We start from the raw sequence: 19,993 nt of genomic DNA on the forward strand, positions 1-19,993 counted from the left end.
GCCAAATAAAGTTATCATATTTTATCAGCCAAAAATCTGCCAATTTCAAAGATGTATCTTTCTGTGAAACAGTTCATCAAAAAAAAGAAAGGCATGTATCTCGGCGTTCGCGTCATCACACTCCCTCATCTGATTGGTGGAGTAGGCTGACTCTGTGGTTATGGTAAGTAGTGAGGAGCCCTTTCCTGTGAGGTCGTTCATCACACCGTCCCTAGCGGATAACATCTGCACCGCAGTGGAGGGGTTTCCTGTTCCATTTCCCTGCTTCAGTGGGACAGGAACTCCCTGTTCTCGACTCCCCGCCTGCCTGACGCGATAGCCTCAAACAGGGAAGAAGATTGCCCCAGACTAAAAAAAACGGTGCTATTTATGCTTTTTCACCGCCATTGCTTTCCAGGGGCGTCAAGCTTATTAATATTAGTGTTGAATGGATTTCTAAGTCGTTGAAGTGGACCAAATTCCCAGGAAAACAACTCCGGGTGAGTATCTAATCAGTTCGGGAAGTTTTAGCTGTGTAACCAACGCCTACGAAAACTTTCAATTATGTTTATCTGGATGGGTGTTGCCTTTTGTGGCTTCGCGTTGTTTTACTCCTTATGGATTTGGATGCGTTTTCTATTCAAGAGAATTACCTTTTTTATCGAATTTAGACGATAAAAAAATTACTTATGCGCTTATTATTTAGATTTAATTAAGTATAAACTGCATATTTTCCTTCAACGCCCTAGGCCTCAAACAGTGCGACTAATCAGACTAGATAGGATCTTGACACGCAGGAATCTGACACAGATCCGCCCGTCGAGAGTAACTCTTATACAGGCGAGTCACAGGTTGCAGGAATTATTTGTACCAATCATGGTGGATGTTGACTGACACATCAATGAGAAAATACTAAAAGTGATCCAAATAGTTGCCTGTTGGGGAAGTTACTGTGAAAGCTACTGGTTGATAATGACTCTGTTACAGGGCATTCGGAAAGTATTCAGACGCCTTGACTTTTTCCACATTTTGTTATTTTACAGCTTCATTCTAAAATGGATTAAATGTTTTACTCATCAATTTACACACTATCATATTATGACAAAGTGAATGACATCTGGGGAGAGCTCTGAGACAGGATTGTGTAGAGGCACAGATCTGGGGAAGGGTACCAAAACATTTTCTGCAGCATTGAAGGTCCCCAAGAACACAGGGACCTCCATCATTATTAAATGGAAGAATTTTGGAACCACCAAGACTCTTCCTAGAGTTGACCGTACCGGCCAAACTGAGCAATCAGGGGAGAAGGGCCTTGGTCAGGGAGGTGACCAAGAACCCGATGGTCACTCTGACAGAAATCTAGAGATCCTCTGTGGACATGGAAGAGCCTTCCAGAAGGACAGCCATCTCTGGGGCGGCAGTGTAGCCTAGTGGTTAGAGCATTGGACTAGTAACCGAAAGGTTGCAAGTTCAAATCCCCGAGCTGACAAGGTACAAAATCTGTCGTTCTGCCCTTGAACAGGCAGTTAACCCACTGTTCCTAGGCCGTCATTGAAAATAAGAATTTGTTCTTAACTGACTTGCCTAGTTAAATAAAGGTAAAAAAAATAAATAAATAAATCTGCAGAACTCCACCAATCAGGCCTTTATGGTAAAGTGGCCAGACGGAATTCACTTAAAGGATGCTCAGAACATGAGTAACAAGATTCTTTGGTCTGATGAAACAAAGATTGAACTCTTTGACCTGAATGCCAAACGTCACATCTGGAGGAAACCTGGCACCATCCCCTCGGTGAAGCATGGTGATGGCAGAATTAAGGGAAAGATGAACACCGCAAAGTACAGCGAGATTCTTGATGAAATCCTGCTCCAGAGCCCTCAGGACCTCAGACTGGGGGTGAAGGTTCCCCTTCCAACTGAACAACGACCCTGTGTGGTCTTGGCACACAGCCAAGACAACACAGGAGTGGTTTCTGGACAAGTCTTTGAATGTCTGGACAAGTCTCTGAATGTCCTTGAGTGGACTGGACTTGAACCCGATCTAACATCTCTGGAGAGACCTGAGAATAGCTGTGCAGCGACGCTCCCCATCCAACCTGACAGAGATTGAGAGGATCTGCAGAGAGGAATGGGGAGACTCCCCAAATACAGGTGTGCCAAGCTTGTAGCGTCATACCCAAGAAGACTTGATGCTGTATGTGCTGCCAAAGGTGCCTCAACAAATAACTGAGTAAAGGGTCTGAATACTTATGTCAGTGTTATATATTTTTAAATACATTTGCTAAAATCTCAACTTGTTTTTGCTTTGTCATTATGGATAATTGTATGTAGCTTGAGGGGGGAAACACAATTTTATCCATTTTAGAATAAAGGCTGTAATGTAACAAAAGTGGAAACCGTCAAGGGGTCTGAATACTTTCCGAATGCACACGCTCATTGGACGAAGACGTCTTCTGTAGGGGGGAGTTTTGCTAACAGCCGTCTGAACATTAACAGGCATCACTCGCTGTTTTGGATGTATAAGGACTAAGGCGATATGGACTAAAAATAATATCTAAGCTCAGCAAAAAAAGAAAAGTCCTCTCAGTGTCTTCTGCGTTTATTTTCAGCAAACTTAACATGTGTAAATATTTGTATGAACATAAGATTCAACAACTGAGACATAAACTGAACAAGTTCCACAGACATGTGACTAACAGAAATTGAATAATGTGTCCCTGAACAAAGGGGGGTCAAAATCAAAAGTAACAGTCAGTATCTGGTGTGGCCACCAGCTGCATTAAGTACTGCAGTGCATCTCCTCCTCATGGACTGCACCAGATTTGCCAGGTCTTGCCGTGAGATGTTACCCCACTCTTCCACCAAGGCACCTGCAAGTTCCCGGACATTTCTGGGGGCAATGGCCCTAGCCCCCTCCCTCCGATCCAACAGGTCCCAGACGTGCTCAATGGGATTAAGATCATTCCTTGCAGGAAATCACACACAGAACGAGCAGTATGGCTGGAGGGTCATGTCAGGATGAGCCTGCAGGAAGGGTACCACATGAGGGAGGGTCATGTCAGGATGAGCCTGCAGGAAGGGTACCACGTGAGGGAGGAGGATGTCTTCCCTGTAACGCATAGCGTTGAGATTGCCTGCAATGACAACAAGCTCAGTCCGATGATGCTGTGACACTCCACCCCAGACCATGACGGACCCTCCACCTCCAAATCGATCCCGCTCCAGAGTACAGGCCTCGGTGTAACGCTCATTCCTTCGACGATAAACGCGAATCTGACCATCATCCCATGTGAGGCAAAACCACAACTCGTCAGTGAAGAGCACTTTTTGCCAGTCCTGTCTGTTCCAGCAGCGGTGGGTTTGTGCCCATAGGCGAGGTGAGGAACTGCCGTACAACAGGCCTACAAGCCCTCAGTCGAGCCTCTCTCAGCCTATTGCAGACAGTCTGAGCACTGATGGAGGGATTGTGTGTTCCTGGTGTAACTTGGGCAGTTGTTGTTGCCATCCTGTACATTCAAGAGAATGTACAGGATGATGTTCGAATGTACCAATCCTGTGCAGGTGTTGTTACACGTGGTCTGCCACTGCGAGGATGATCAGCTGTCCGTCCTGTCTCCCTGTAGTGCTGTCTTAGGCGTCTCACAGTATGGACATTTCAATTTATTGCCCTGGCCACATCTGCAGTCCTCATGCCTCCTTGCAACATGCCCAAGGCACGTTCATGCAGAGCAGGGACACTCTTTTTCAGAGTCAGTAGGAAGGCCTCTTTAGTGTCCTAAACGTTCATAACTGTGACCTTAATTGCCTACCGTCTAAACTGTTAGTGTCTTAACGACCGTTCCACAGGTGCTTGTTCATTATTTGTTTATGGTTCATTGAACAAGCATGGGAAACATTGTTTAAACCCTTTACAATGAAGGTCTTTGAAGTGTTTTAGATTTTTACGAATGATCTTTGAAAGACAGGGTCCTGAAAATGGGACTTTGCTTTTTTTGCTGAGTTTACACCATAGCTATATATATATATATCTCACACACATACATATGATTAGTCCGTTCGACGCGTTTCCACTGCTCCAGAGTCCAATGGCGGTGAGCTTATCACCACTCCAGCTGACGCTTGGCATTGTGGTGATGTCATGCTTATGGCTGCTAGGCCATGAACACTTCTTATGCTGCCGTTGCTTCCAGGGGTAGTTTGGAACACGGTAGTGAGTGTCGCCACCGAGGACAGACGATTTTTACACGCTACACGTTTCATCACTCAGTGGTCCTGTTCTGTGAGCTTGTGTGGCCTACCACATCACAGCTTTTATTTTATTTATTTTACCTTTATTTAACCAGGTAGGCAAGTTGAGAACAAGTTCTCATTTACAATTGCGACCTGGCCAAGATAAAGCAAAGCAGTTCGACAGATAAAACGACACAGAGTTACACATGGAGTAAAAACAAACATACAGTCAATAATGCAGTATAAACAAGTCTATATACAATGTGAGCAAATGAGGTGAGAAGGGAGGTAAAGGCAAAAAAAGGCCATAATGGCAAAGTAAATACAATATAGCAAGTAAAATACTGGAATGGTAGTTTTGCAATGGAAGAATGTGCAAAGTAGAAATAAAAAAATAATGGGGTGCAAAGGAGCAAAATAAATAAATAAATAAAAATTAAATACAGTTGGGAAAGAGGTAGTTGTTTGGGCTAAATTTTAGGTGGGCTATGTACAGGTGCAGTAATCTGTGAGCTGCTCTGACAGTTGGTGCTTAAAGCTAGTGAGGGAGATAAGTGTTTCCAGTTTCAGAGATTTTTGTAGTTCGTTCCAGTCATTGGCAGCAGAGAACTGGAAGGAGAGGCGGCCAAAGAAAGAATTGGTCTTGGGGGTGACTAGAGAGATATACCTGCTGGAGCGTGTGCTACAGGTGGGAGATGCTATGGTGACCAGCGAGCTGAGATAAGGGGGGACTTTACCTAGCAGGGTCTTGTAGATGACATGGAGCCAGTGGGTTTGGCGACGAGTATGAAGCGAGGGCCAGCCAACGAGAGCGTACAGGTCGCAACGGCTGAGCCGTTGTTCCTCCTAGAAGTTTCCGCTTCACAATAACAGCACTTACACTGGGCCAGTTCTAGCAGGGCAGACATTTGACAAACAGATTTGTTGGAAAGGTGGCATCCTATGACGGTGCCACGTTGAAAGTCAATCAAATTTCAATTAAATGTATTTGTAAAGGCCTTTTTACATCAGCAGTTGTCCCAAAGTTCTATACAGAAACCCAAGGTAGCACGTCTGGTGAACAAGTCTGGGTTCCATAGCCTCAGGCAGAACAGTTGAAACTGGAGCAGAAGCACGACCAGGTGGACTGGGGACAGCAAGGAGTCATCAGGCCAGGTAGTTCTGAGGCATGGTCCAAGGGCTCAGGTCCTCCGGGAGGGGAGGGAGGGAGAGAATTAGAGTGAGCATACTCATACTCAAATTCACCAGATATAACAGACTGACCCTAGCCCCCCGACACACAATATACAGGAGCAGAGCAACGTGTTGATACAGGGGAGACAGATGGACATCTGTGGACCCTATTACGGGGGTTGGGTATAACCCCACCCACTTAGCCAATGCACAGCCCCAACACCACGAGAGGCATATCAACAGATACTGGAGGCTGAGACAGGGGTGGGTCGGGGGACACTGTGGCCCCGTCTGACGATACCCCCAGACAGGGTCAACCAGGCAGAGTATAACCCCACCCACTTAGCCAATGCACAGCCCAACACCACGAGAGTCATATCAACAGACCACCAACTTACGACCCTGAGGCAAGGCTGAGTATAGCCACGAAGGTATCATCCACTGCACCAGCCCGAGAGGCTGCGAAACCGGACAGGAAGATCACGTCAGTGACTCACCCCTTCTAGGACTGTCATGCAAGAGCGCTACTAAGCCAGTGACTCAGCCCCCGTAATCGGGTCAGAGGCAGAGAATCCCAGTAGAGAGAGGGGAGCCGGCCAGTCAGAGACAGCAAGAGTGGTTCGTTGCTCCTCCTCCTCTCCAATCCTTACATCTTATGGTTCCACAGGAAAAGGGTAGTAAAACCTTGAAATACTCCCTTCAGGAGATCTCTCCTGACCTCAACCCCTCCTTCCCCTAGTCCACAGATGTCCATCTGTCTCCCCTGTATCAACACGTTGCTCTGCTCCCGTCCCTCAACACATTCCACAGCCACTCTGTCTTTCTACAGATCTCTCTCCTTAATGTGTCTGATCTATCATGTCTCATATCTCAATGTTCAAAATGTCAAATCCAACAATACTGAACAAAAGTATAAACGCAACGATTTTACTGAGTTACAGTTCATGGAAGGAAATCAGTCAATTGAAATAAATTCACAAGGCTCTTATCTATGGATTTCACTTGACTGGGCAGGGGACCAGGGGTGCAGGGGACCAGGGTTGCAGCGGGCGCAGGGGTGCAGCGGGCGCAGGGGTGCAGCGGGCGCAGGGGCGCAGTGGGCGCAGGGGTGCAGTGGGAGCAGGGGAGCGGCGGGTGCAGTGGGAGCAGTGGACGCAGGGGTGCAGTGGGTGCAGCGGGCGCAGGGGTGCAGCGGGCGCGGTGGCGCAGGGGTGCGGCAATGGGTGGGGAGTTTTTATGGGTGGGGAGTTTTTGCAGGTATGGAACGTTTCTGGGATTTTTGTCATTTCAGCTCATGAAACATGGGACCAACACTTTACATGTTGCGTTTCTTCTATTTGTGTTCAGTGTAGTTCAGCTACCACCTGCAAAATGTCTAGTAGTTCAACTAGTAGTTCAACTACGTGTCGGTCACTGCTGTTGGGTTGTTATTGAGGAACAGAGATTTCAAAGTTGACATTTCATTCTTTCTGAACTGAAGTCATATCCATTGCTCTGCAAAAATCAAGGTTTAAATTGTATTTGGTGTCAGTGCATTCGAACCAGATGTCTGTAGTGACTTGTATTGTTGATTTATAAATGTGGTTTCTATGTACTCGTATTATATCTGTTGGGTGTGGGCCCAGGTTCCTGCCACAATGTAACCATTCACCGGTTGGTTGGATCCTTGCTTTGTAATACACCCACTATCCTGTAGTCATTCTGCCACCACTAACCAACTCTGCAATTAGATAAGGAGAAGTTTCTCTTAAAGCTCAACACGTCTCTATTGAGACCAGATAGGCCTAGATCTAGTCTGGTATAGGCTCTCCAGCAGTCTTGTATAGGCTCTCCAGCAGTCTGGTATAGGTCCTCCAGCAGTCTGGAATAGGTCCTCCAGCAGTCTGGAATAGGCCCTCCAGCAGTCTGGAATAGGCCCTCCAGCAGTCTGGAATAGGCCCTCCAGCAGTCTGGAATAGGCCCTCCAGCAGTCTGGAATAGGCCCTCCAGCAGTCTGGTATAGGCTCTCCAGCAGTCTGGTATAGGCTCTCCAGCAGTCTGGTATAGGCCCTCCAGCAGTCTGGAATAGGCCCTCCAGCAGTCTGGAATAGGCCCTCCAGCAGTCTGGTATAGGCCCTCCAGCAGTCTGGTATAGGCCCTCCAGCAGTCTGGTATAGGCCCTCCAGCAGTCTGGTATAGGCTCTCCAGCAGTCTGGAATAGGCCCTCCAGCAGTCTGGAATAGACCCTCCAGCAGTCTGGAATAGACCCTCCAGCAGTCTGGTATAGGCCCTCCAGCAGTCTGGTATAGGCCCTCCAGCAGTCTGGTATAGGCCCTCCAGCAGTCTGGTATAGGCCCTCCAGCAGTCTGGTATAGGCCCAAGGAACTCTGTGTATTTTGTATTTGCTCAGTGTCTTCCTTTCTTGTGTGATCTGGTGAAGCACAGTTGAGAGAGGGGGCAGGGGAGAGGGAGTTGCAGCTGATGTTTAGGAGAAGTGAGAGTTGCTGCTGATGTTTAGGAGAAGTGAGAGTTGCTGCTGAGGTTTAGAAGCGAAAGAGAGAAACTGTAGATGGGGGAGGGTGACAGCTGGACCCTAGTATATCTGGATCTTGGTATTTCAGGTTTGGTTTGTGGTGGGAGACGTCATCTCTGCAGGGTTTCTACCTCTGTAGTTGTTTTTCTTGTGGCAAAGTGAGGCTTCGAGCGAAGTGGTTTCCTTGGAAGCTGACGTTTTCATGTGATTTCACACCTCTTGTATATTTGCAACGTGACAACTTGTTGCAACTGCACAGCTACTGTTGGAGGTGTGACTCTGTCAATCTCCTGTTCAGAGGTGTCATTGGCTACAGCTTTTTCTGCTGGTCTCGACATAGCTACAGGGCCACAAAACATAACATGACTTGAACGGAGTTTCTACCACGCAAGGCTTCATCCAGACGAGAGTCTGTGAGAGGAGACTGATTTCCAACAGCGCTGGACTACTGGGCTGGGTTCACTACATTTTTACCTTCAATTGGATTGAAACGGTGCTGTATTGAATGACCAGTTGGGGGGGGAAACAGGTTGGGTTGTGGGTAAAAAATGCACCGTTTCCCTTTAAAATACGCTGCTCTTTGCTTCAAGCCACACCCACCTAAATGGAGAAAACTTAACTTATCTTTCTGTTCAAGAACTTACAAAAAATGTTTTGGTGAAAATGTGCCATTCAGGTACAAACCATTCCACAACGGAGCAAGCGTTTGAGTGAGCTGAACGCCCCCCAGATATTAGGGCTGGGAATTACCAGGGACCTCACGATCCGATATTATCACAACGCTTCTATGATGTGTATTGTAATTGCATACTGTGATTTTATTGTGATTCGATGTTGCGAACATATTGCTCACCATGTGTCTGCTGCAGAGAGACGAGTCATGAGAAAACATCTAGTTTCAATCCGTCATGGAAAGAGAAGTGCTGAAAACAAATTGGCCTCCTAAATTACAAAAAGGACATATTGGTTTCCTTCCCCTGTAAGCAGTCTGTGGCTCTTTGATAAAGGGTGTAGTAAGTGACATAAGACTGTAAGCAGTCTGTGGATAACGTATGACAGCAGACCATGCTTTGGTTTTGTTGGACCCTGTTTCAGATGCTAACTTTTTAGCATTTGTAACACAAATCCAATGCAAGTCAATGGTACCTATATTAGCATTTTCACGCTTCATATCCAACTCACAATAAAGTATCTAAAAATGTTGTAGCTCAATTATGTTACTTATAGAGTTGGATATGATGCGTGAAAATGCTAATAAAGGGACCATTGACATGCACTGGGTTTGTGGGTGGCTCTTGGTTTGGGAGGGGGGGGGGGGGGTTTGTGGGTGGCTCTTGGTTTGGGGGGGGGTTTGTGGGTGGCTCTTGGTTTGGGGGGGGGGGGTCTGTGGGTGGCTCTTGGTTTGGGGGGGGGGTCTGTGGGTGGCTCTTGGTTTGGGGGGGGGGTCTGTGGGTGGCTCTTGGTTTGGGGGGGGGGGAGTCTGGGTGGCTCTTGGTTTGGGAGGGGGGGGGTTTGTGGGTGGCTCTTGGTTTGGGGGGGGGGGGTCTGTGCGTGGCTCTTGGTTTGGGGGGGGGGTCTGGGTGGCTCTTGGTTTGGGAGGGGGGTCTGTGGGTGGCTCTTGGTTTGGGAGGGGAGGGGGGTCTGCGGGTGGCTCTTGGTTTGGGAGGGGAGGGGGGTCTGTGGGTGACTCTTGGTTTGGGAGGGGAGGGGGTATGTGGGTGGCTCTTGGTTTGGGAGGGGGAGGGGGGTCTGTGGGTGGCTCTTGGTTTGGGAGGGGGAGGGGGGTCTGTGGGTGGCTCTTGGTTTGGGAGGGGGGTCTGTGGGTGGCTCTTGGTTTGGGAGGGGGAGGGGGGTCTGTGGGTGGCTCTTGGTTTGGGAGGGGGAGGGGGGTCTGTGGGTGGCTCTTGGTTTGGGAGGGGGAGGGGGGTCTGTGGGTGGCTCTTGGTTTGGGAGGGGAGGGGGGTCTGTGGGTGGCTCTTGGTTTGGGAGGGGAGGGGGGTCTGTGGGTGGCTCTTGGTTTGGGAGGGGGGGGTCCGTGGGTGACTCTTGGTTTGGGAGGGGGGGGTCCGTGGGTGGCTCTTGGTTTGGGAGGGGGGGGGGCTCCGTGGGTGGCTCTTGGCCATTGATTTGGAATCCTCATCTCTTAACCGTTCAGTGGTTTGGATGAAATCGTTTGGATATTATATTTAATATGACATGAATCCTATACATTGAAATTACCAATTTGGGTGCAATCAATTACACTACAGAGAGAGATCAGGGACACCTCCTGAGTCTGTCTTAGTTAGCTGTGGTTCAGTCCTACTTGTCTCTCTACTCTGCTGCTGCCCACCTCCTAGGGCCCGTACCTCCTAGGGCTTAGACCTTCCTAGGGCCCGGACCTTCCTAGGGCTTAGACCTAATCCTGGGACAAGGCATTTGAACCCGATTCATAAGGGAAGGAGAAGACGACTGGAGACTTTGCAGCATCAAGAGGAGCTGAACCAGAAGTCACTGAGTCTTCCTGCTTTTCTACAGTGAAAGTACACCTATTCTATTTAGCTTCTGGGTTTGCGTCTTTGCTGTTTTTGGGTCTTTTACATAGGGGTTTTGTACACCAGCTTCAAACACCTGAAAATAGAATATTCTTGGTTATGGATAATAAATATCAGTGGTTGAGAGGGAACAGTGATTCTCTACACTACACTCGTTTGTTTTGTCACATAAACTGGAATTGGTCAAGCTACTAGTTTTATGAACCAGGAAATAGCAGAGTGATATCTGTCATTTGTTGAACCGTAAGCATAAAATACCATGTGTAGTTCTCTCCAGTTATGACCCTGCTCTGCCAGACTGTATTTCACAGGGGGGGAGTCAGTGTTGAAGAGCTCCACAACTATAATAAGTGTACGCATTGTGGGTGGCTCTTGGTTTGGTGTACGCATTGTGGGTGGCTCTTGGTTTGGTGTACGCATTGTGGGTGGCTCTTGGTTTGGTGTACGCATTGTGGGTGGCTCTTGGTTTGGTGTACGCATTGTGGGTGGCTCTTGGTTTGGTGTACGCATTGTGGGTGGCTCTTGGTTTGGTGTACGCATTGTGGGTGGCTCTTGGTTTGGTGTACGCATTGTGGGTGGCTCTTGGTTTGGTGTACGCATTGTGGGTGGCTCTTGGTTTGGTGTACGCATTGTGGGTGGCTCTTGGTTTGGTGTACGCATTGTGGGTGGCTCTTGGTTTGGTGTACGCATTGTGGGTGGCTCTTGGTTTGGTGTACGCATTGTGGGTGGCTCTTGGTTTGGTGTACGCATTGTGGGTGGCTCTTGGTTTGGTGTACGCATTGTGGGTGGCTCTTGGTTTGGTGTACGCATTGTGGGTGGCTCTTGGTTTGGTGTACGCATTGTGGGTGGCTCTTGGTTTGGTGTACGCATTGTGGGTGGCTCTTGGTTTGGTGTACGCATTGTGGGTGGCTCTTGGTTTGGTGTACGCATTGTGGGTGGCTCTTGGTTTGGTGTACGCATTGTGGGTGGCTCTTGGTTTGGTGTACGCATTGTGGGTGGCTCTTGGTTTGGTGTACGCATTGTGGGTGGCTCTTGGTTTGGTGTACGCATTGTGGGTGGCTCTTGGTTTGGTGTACGCATTGTGGGTGGCTCTTGGTTTGGTGTACGCATTGTGGGTGGCTCTTGGTTTGGTGTACGCATTGTGGGTGGCTCTTGGTTTGGTGTACGCATTCAGTCTACTTCCATCTTTTAGATTGAGTGTTTCAACCAGGAAATGTGATTGTTGAATCCCATACCAGTGTTTATTCTAAGCCAATCAGATGTCTTCTTGTTCAGTTATGTGTAAGTTCCTGTCAGGGGTTTGCTGACATGGCTATACTCATAATCATATCCGTAAATTGACAGTTGGATCGGATGATACTTCTGATTATAAAAATAAAAAGCGTTTTGATGTAAATGGATGTTGGCTAAATACGTCACTGCAAAACAGCTTCAGATTAGCACTCTGAGTGTCTGTGGTCAAGTTGCAGCAGGCAGCCAAGTTTACTGTCACTCAGTCACAATGTGCATTAGCATTTCATAGTTTCCTCTCTACTATCTGTTAGATAGTATACACATTGATAGCCTCCAGCCTGTTAGATAGGATACACATTGATAGCCTCCAGCCTGTTAGATATTATACACATTGATAGCCTCCAGCCTGTTAGATATTATACACATTGATAGCCTCCAGCCTGTTAGATAGTATACACATTGATAGCCTGATGCCTGTTAGATAGTATACACATTGATAGCCTGATGCCTGTTAGATAGTATACACATTGATAGCCTGATGCCTGTTAGATATGATACACATTGATAGCCTCCAGCCTGTTAGATAGTATACACATTGATAGCCTCCAGCCTGTTAGATAGTATACACATTTACAGCCTGATGCCTGTTAGATAGTATACACATTGAAAGCCTGATGCTTGTTAGATAGTATACACATTGATAGCCTGATGCCTGTTAGATAGTATACACATTGAAAGCCTGATGCCTGTTAGATATTATACACATTGAAAGCCTGATGCTTGTTAGATAGTATACACATTGATAGCTTGATGCCTGTTAGATAGCCTGATGCCTGTTAGATAGTATACACATTGATAGCCTGATGCCTGTTAGATAGTATACACATTGATAGCCTGATGCCTGTTAGATAGTATACACATTGATAGCCTGATGCCTGTTAGATAGTATACACATTGATAGCCTGATGCCTGTTAGATAGTATACACATTGATAGCCTGATGCCTGTTAGATAGTATACACATTGAAAGCCTGATGCCTGTTAGATATTATACACATTGATAGCCTCCAGCCTGTTAGATAGTATACACATTGATAGCCTCCAGCCTGTTAGATAGTATACACATTGATAGCCTCCAGCCTGTTAGATAGTATACACATTGATAGCCTCCAGCCTGTTAGATAGTATACACATTGATAGCCTCCAGCCTGTTAGATAGTATACACATTGATAGCCTCCAGCCTGTTAGATAGTATACACATTGATAGCCTCCAGCCTGTTAGATAGTATACACATTGAAAGCCTCCAGCCTGTTAGATAGTATACACATAGATAGCCTGATGCCTGTTAGATAGTATACACATTGAAAGCCTGATGCCTGTTAGATAGTATACACATTGATAGCCTGATGCCTGTTAGATAGTATACACATTGATAGCCTGATGCCTGTTAGATAGTATACACATTGATAGCCTGATGCCTGTTAGATAGTATACACATTGATAGCCTGATGCCTGTTAGATAGTATACACATTGATAGCCTGATGCCTGTTAGATAGTATACACATTGATAGCCTGATGCCTGTTAGATAGTATACACATTGATAGCCTGATGCCTGTTAGATAGTATACACATTGATAGCCTGATGCCTGTTAGATAGTATACACATTGATAGCCTGATGCCTGTTAGATAGTATATACATTGATAGCCTGATGCCTGTTAAATATTATACACATTGATAGCCTGATGCCTGTTAGATAGTATACACATTGATAGCCTGATGCCTGTTAGATAGTATACACATTGATAGCCTGATGCCTGTTAGATAGTATACACATTGATAGCCTGATGCCTGTTAGATAGTATACACATTGATAGCCTGATGCCTGTTAGATAGTATACACATTGATAGCCTCCAGCCTGTTAGATAGTATACACATTGATAGCCTGATGCCTGTTAGATAGTATACACATTGATAGCCTCCAGCCTGTTAGATATGATACACATTGATAGCCTCCAGCCTGTTAGATAGTATACACATTGATAGCCTCCAGCCTGTTAGATATGATACACATTGATAGCCTCCAGCCTGTTAGATAGTATACACGTTGATAGCCTCCAGCCTGTTAGATAGTATACACGTTGATAGCCTCCAGCCTGTTAGATAGTATACACGTTGATAGCCTCCAGCCTGTTAGATAGTATACACGTTGATAGCCTCCAGCCTGTTAGATAGTATACACGTTGATAGCCTCCAGCCTGTTAGATAGTATACACGTTGATAGCCTCCAGCCTGTTAGATAGTATACACGTTGATAGCCTGATGATAAACGTCCTCGCCGTTTTATTTGTCGTAGTAGCAGGCAGCAGCAATCTACATGATCTGAAACGAAAACATGCGAGGACAACTTCACTCTATCCAATCAGAACAGCAGGTTCAGCCAGGCAAACAGTTGAGCTATTTAGACGCGCACCTGATAGCTTTACTACGCGCACCTGATAGCTTTACTACGCGCACCTGATAGCTTTACTACGCGCACCTGATAGCTTTACTACGCGCACCTGATAGCTTTACTACGCGCACATGATAGCTTTACTACGCGCACATGATAGCTTTACTATGTGGGTATTAATGACTATTTCTTACCAGTTGTACTTCATGTCAGTCACACAGTAGCAACATAACTTGGTGGACCAACCTCTCACAGATCACGTGTTTTGACCCCAACCCCTCACAGATCACGTGTTTTGACCCCAACCCCTCACAGATCACGTGTATTGACCCCAACCCCTCACAGATCACGTGTATTGACCCCAACCCCTCACAGATCACGTGTTTTGACCCCAACCCCTCACAGATCACGTGTATTGACCCCAACCCCTCACAGATCACGTGTATTGACCCCAGCCCCTCACAGATCACGTGTATTGACCTCAGCCCCGCTAAGCATTCAAAATGTAACGAATACTTTGGGTTGTCAGGGAAAATGTCTGCAGTAAAAAGTACTTTGTTTTCTTTAGGAATGTAGTCAAGTAAAAGTTGTCAAAAATATAAATTGTAATGTAAAGATACCCCAAAAAAATATTTATTAGTAGTATTTTTACTTCAGTACTTCACACCACTGCGGTACTGTCTACATGTACTTTAGGTGCAGGAGTACCACAACACGCTCCTGCACAAGTTCAGCACAGATTATTTGGCATATCTTGTTGCTTGCTAGCTACTCTGACAGTTTGACAAGAACATGTGGTAACTAACTAGCGTGTTATTTAGAAACAAATGAGTTATTGTCCTAGAATGCCCAACGGCTAGCTAGTTGACTGCTGTGGCGAGCAAGAGGACTCGTTTTGAAAAGTTGGATTATCTCATCCTTCGAGGCAGGGGTGTCAAACTCATTCCATGGAGGTCCTGGTGTCTGCTGGCTTTTGGGTTTTCTTTTCAATTAAGACTTAGGTGACCAGGTGAGGGGAGTTCCTTACTAATTAGTGACCTTAATTCATCATTCAAGAACAAGGGAGGAGCGAAACCCTCTGAGTTTGACATGTGCTTTGAGACTTAGTGTTCTTACACTGTGATGTAGAACATTCAACTCAACTGGGAAACATCCATGGCCTTATGTTGCAACATGACTTCTGAGTGATAGGAAGCACGAGCACCACCAATCAGCCGACACCACTGTGCACACACCTGTTGTTACTATGACAACTAGTGTAGCCATGTCAGCTAATGAGTGTTGCCTGAACACACATCTGATTTGGATAGTCAATATTCCAAATCGGATTTGAGCATTAAGGCCTGCAGTGTGAACAAGGCTTTTGTGTTCTCCTGTCCACATGGCCTCTGATTCCTCACATCTGTCTGTGTGTCTGACAGTGCTGAGCGGTTAGTGCTTTTTGAGGTCGGTTCGATTCAAAAAAATACAATATTATGGTTTTCATTTTTTTTTAAACATTAAATGCAGTGGAATGCTGTAACATCACAGAATAAAACAATCAGAGCCACATGATGATAGTGACTCTCCATCACTACTGATCAATTATGAACCATAATTTATTACCTTTTAATACAGTATTCCAGTTCTATATTACATTGGTTTTATTGAATGACTTTTAGTATTTCATTCCAAGTCATCATCTCATCCCTATAGAGCTGCTGTCTATGCTGTCTGACAAAATCACTATTTTGTAGTTCTTCAAAGTAAATAAGGCATACTTTCATGACTGCTGCATACCAACTATCAATCAGTGTTTCCCAAACTCGGTCCTGGGGCCCCCCTGGGTGCATTTTTTACGTTTTTTTGCCCGAGTACTACACAGCTGATTCAAATAATGAACTCATCAGCTGTGTCGTGCTAGGGCAAAAAACGAAACTTGCACCCAAGTGGGGCACCAGGACTGAGTTTGGGAACCCCCGACTTAGGGCATGTATTTTCAGGTAGAGATACCCCGCGATGCAACAGATTTATATACCTGGAGATCTGAGATCATGTAGAGATGCATTCTTCTCACTACTGTCCGTGTCTGCCCAACACTACTAACCTAACGTAGCCGGCGTAAAAGAAACACACCTGCGAGCAATGGATTATATGGTCATTGTAGTTCATTACCACATTTCTGAGCTAAAATATGTCATTTTGTCCTGTTGGAAACTACAACTCCCATCGCACAGTTCAGCTGGTCTGATTTACTGTATCTCTAGAGCAGTGGTTCATCCTGGTGCTGGGGACCCACAGGGTGCACATTGTAGTTTTTTCCCTAGCACTACACAGCTGATTCAAATGATCAACTCATCATCTTTGATGATTTCAATCAGGTGTGGAGTGCGAATGCAACAACTACAATGTGCGCCCTGTGGGTCCCCAGGACCAGGATGATGAACCGCTGCTCAAGGAAAACTTCATATTATTGAACCGATGTCGGTCAATTAGTTGTTTAAAACCGAAAAATAGCAAACATTTCAGTTCATTTCTCAGCACTTCCGGTACCAACAGAGATGTCCGCCACGCCTCGCGTGTTATTTCTTACATTAGTACCCCAGGTCATCTTAGGTTTCATTACATACAGTCGAGAAGAACTACTGAATATAAGATCAGCGTCAACTCACCATCAGTACGACCAAGAATATGTTTTTCGCGACGCGGATCCTGTGTTCTGCCTTACAAACAGGACAACGGAGTGGATTCCATGCAGCGACCCAAAAAAGCGACTCCGAAAAAGAGGGAAACGAGGCGGTCTTCTGGTCAGACTCCGGAGACGGGCACACCGTGCACCACTCCGTAGCATTCTTCTTGCCAATGTCCAGTCTCTTGACAACAAGGTTGATGAAATCCGAGCAAGGGTAGCATTCCAGAGGGACATCAGAGACTGCAACGTTCTTTGCTTCACGGAAACATGGCTCACTGGAGAGACGCTATCCGAGGCGGTGCAGCCAACGGGTTTCTCCACGCATCGCGCCGACAGAAACAAACATCTTTCTGGTAAGAAGAGGGGCGGGGGCGTATGCCTTATGGCTAACGTGACATGGTGTGATGAAAGAAACATACAGGAACTCAAATCCTTCTGTTCACCTGATTTTAGAATTCCTCACAATCAAATGTAGACCGCATTATCTACCAAGAGAATTCTCTTCGATTATAATCACAGCCGTATATATCCCCCCCCCAAGCAGACACATCGATGGCTCTGAACGAACTTTATTTAACTCTCTGCAAACTGGAAACGATTTATCCGGAGGCTGCATTCATTGTAGCTGGGGATTTTAACAAGGCTAATCTGAAAACAAGACTCCCTAAATTTTATCAGCATATCGATTGCGCAACCAGGGGTGGAAAGACCTTGGATCATTGTTACTCTAACTTCCGCGATGCATATAAGGCCCTGCCCCGGCCCCCTTTCGGAAAAGCTGACCACGACTCCATTTTGTTGATCCCTGCCTACAGACAGAAACTAAAACAAGAGGCTCCCACGCTGAGGTCTGTCCAACGCTGGTCCGACCAAGCCGACTCCACACTCCAAGACTGCTTCCATCACGTGGACTGGGACATGTTTCGTATTGCGTCAGATAACAATATTGACGAATACGCTGATTCGGTGTGCGAGTTCATTAGAACGTGCGTTGAAGATGTCGTTCCCATAGCAACGATTAAAACATTCCCTAACCAGAAACCGTGGATCGATGGCAGCATTCGTGTGGAACTGAAAGCGCGAACCACTGCTTTTAATCAGGGCAAGGTGTCTGGTAACATGACCGAATACAAACAGTGCAGCTATTCCCTCCGCAAGGCTATCAAACAAGCTAAGCGCCAGTACAGAGACAAAGTAGAATCTCAATTCAACGGCTCAGACACGAGGCATGTGGCAGGGTCTACAGTCAATCACGGACTACAGGAAGAAATCCAGCCCAGTCACGGACCAGGATGTCTTGCTCCCAGGCAGACTAAATAACTTTTTTGCCCGCTTTGAGGACAATACAGTGCCACTGACACGGCCTGCAACGAAAACATGCGGTCTCTCCTTCACTGCAGCCGAGGTGAGTAAGACATTTAAACGTGTTAACCCTCGCAAGGCTGCAGGCCCAGACGGCATCCCCAGCCGCGCCCTCAGATCATGCGCAGACCAGCTGGCCAGTGTGTTTACGGACATATTCAATCAATCCCTATACCAGTCTGCTGTTCCCACATGAGGGCCACCATTGTTCCTGTTCCCAAGAAAGCTAAGGTAACTGAGCTAAACGACTACCGCCCCGTAGCACTCACATCCGTCATCATGAAGTGCTTTGAGAGACTAGTCAAGGACCATATCACCTCCACCCTACCTGACACCCTAGACCCACTCCAATTTGCTTACCGCCCAAATAGGTCCACAGACGATGCAATCTCAACCACACTGCACACTGCCCTAACCCATCTGGACAAGAGGAATGGAATACCTATGTGAGAATGCTGTTCACAGCTCGGCATTCAACACCATAGTACCCTCCAAGCTCGTCATCAAGCTCGAGACCCTGGGTCTCGACCCCGCCCTGTGCAACTGGGTACTGGACTTCCTGACGGGCCGCCCCCAGGTGGTGAGGGTAGGCAACAACATCTCCTCCCCGCTGATCCTCAACACTGGGGCCCCACAAGGGTGCGTTCTGAGCCCTCTCCTGTACTCCCTGTTCACCCACGACTGCGTGGCCACGCACGCCTCCAACTCAATCATCAAGTTTGCGGACGACACAACAGTGGTAGGCTTGATTACCAACAACGACGAGACGGCCTACAGGGAGGAGGTGAGGGCCCTCGGAGTGTGGTGTCAGGAAAATAACCTCACACTCAACGTCAACAAAACTAAGGAGATGATTGTGGATTTCAGGAAACAGCAGAGGGAACACCCCCCTATCCACATCGATGGAACAGTAGTGGAGAGGGTAGCAAGTTTTAAGTTCCTCGGCATACACATCACAGACAAACTGAATTGGTCCACTCACACAGACAGCATCGTGAAGAAGGCGCAGCAGCGCCTCTTCAACCTCAGGAGGCTGAAGAAATTCGTCTCGTCACCAAAAGCACTCACAAACTTCTACAGATGCACAATCGAGAGCATCCTGGCGGGCTGTATCACCGCCTGGTACGGCAACTGCTCCGCCCTCAACCGTAAGGCTCTCCAGAGGGTAGTGAGGTCTGCACAACGCATCACCGGGGGCAAACTACCTGCCCTCCAGGACACCTACACCTCCCGATGTTACAGGAAGGCCATAAAGATCATCAAGGACAACAACCACCCGAGCCACTGCCTGTTCACCCCGCTATCATCCAGAAGGCGAGGTCAGTACAGGTACATCAAAGCTGGGACCGAGAGACTGAAAAACAGCTTCTATCTCAAGGCCATCAGACTGTTAAACAGCCACCACTAACATTGAGTGGCTGCTGCCAACACACTGACAATGACACTGACTCAACTCCAGCCAATTTAATAATGGGAATTGATGGGAAATGATGTAAATATATCACTAGCCACTTTAAACAATGCTACCTTATATAATGTTACTTACCCTACATTATTCATCTCATATGCATATGTATATACTGTACTCTATATCATCGACTGCATCCTTATGTAATACATGTATCACTAGCCACTTTAACTATGCCACTTTGTTTACATACTCATCTCATATGTATATACTGTACTCGATACCATCTACTGTATCTTGCCTATGCTGCTCTGTACCATCACTCATTCATATATCCTTATGTACATATTCTTTATCCCCTTACACTTGTGTGTATAAGACAGTCGTTTTGGAATTGTTAGTTGGATTACTTGTTGGTTATTACTGCATTGTCGGA

The 19,993-nt window shown here is 46.6% G+C and overlaps 1 protein-coding gene across 1 annotated transcript in view; it reads left to right on the forward strand.

The window, feature by feature from the left end:
• The first annotated feature begins 189 nt into the window (after positions 1-189).
• The window catches only part of LOC109903067 (cytoplasmic FMR1-interacting protein 1 homolog), a 77,621-nt gene continuing 57,817 nt past the window's right edge, over positions 190-19,993 (forward strand). The window contains 1 exon segment of the mRNA XM_031838135.1: positions 190-479. The gene's annotated coding sequence lies outside the window, so the exon portion shown is untranslated.

This window comes from Oncorhynchus kisutch, linkage group LG13 (genome assembly GCF_002021735.2).
Source record: "Oncorhynchus kisutch isolate 150728-3 linkage group LG13, Okis_V2, whole genome shotgun sequence".
Classification (NCBI taxonomy): domain Eukaryota; kingdom Metazoa; phylum Chordata; class Actinopteri; order Salmoniformes; family Salmonidae; genus Oncorhynchus; species Oncorhynchus kisutch.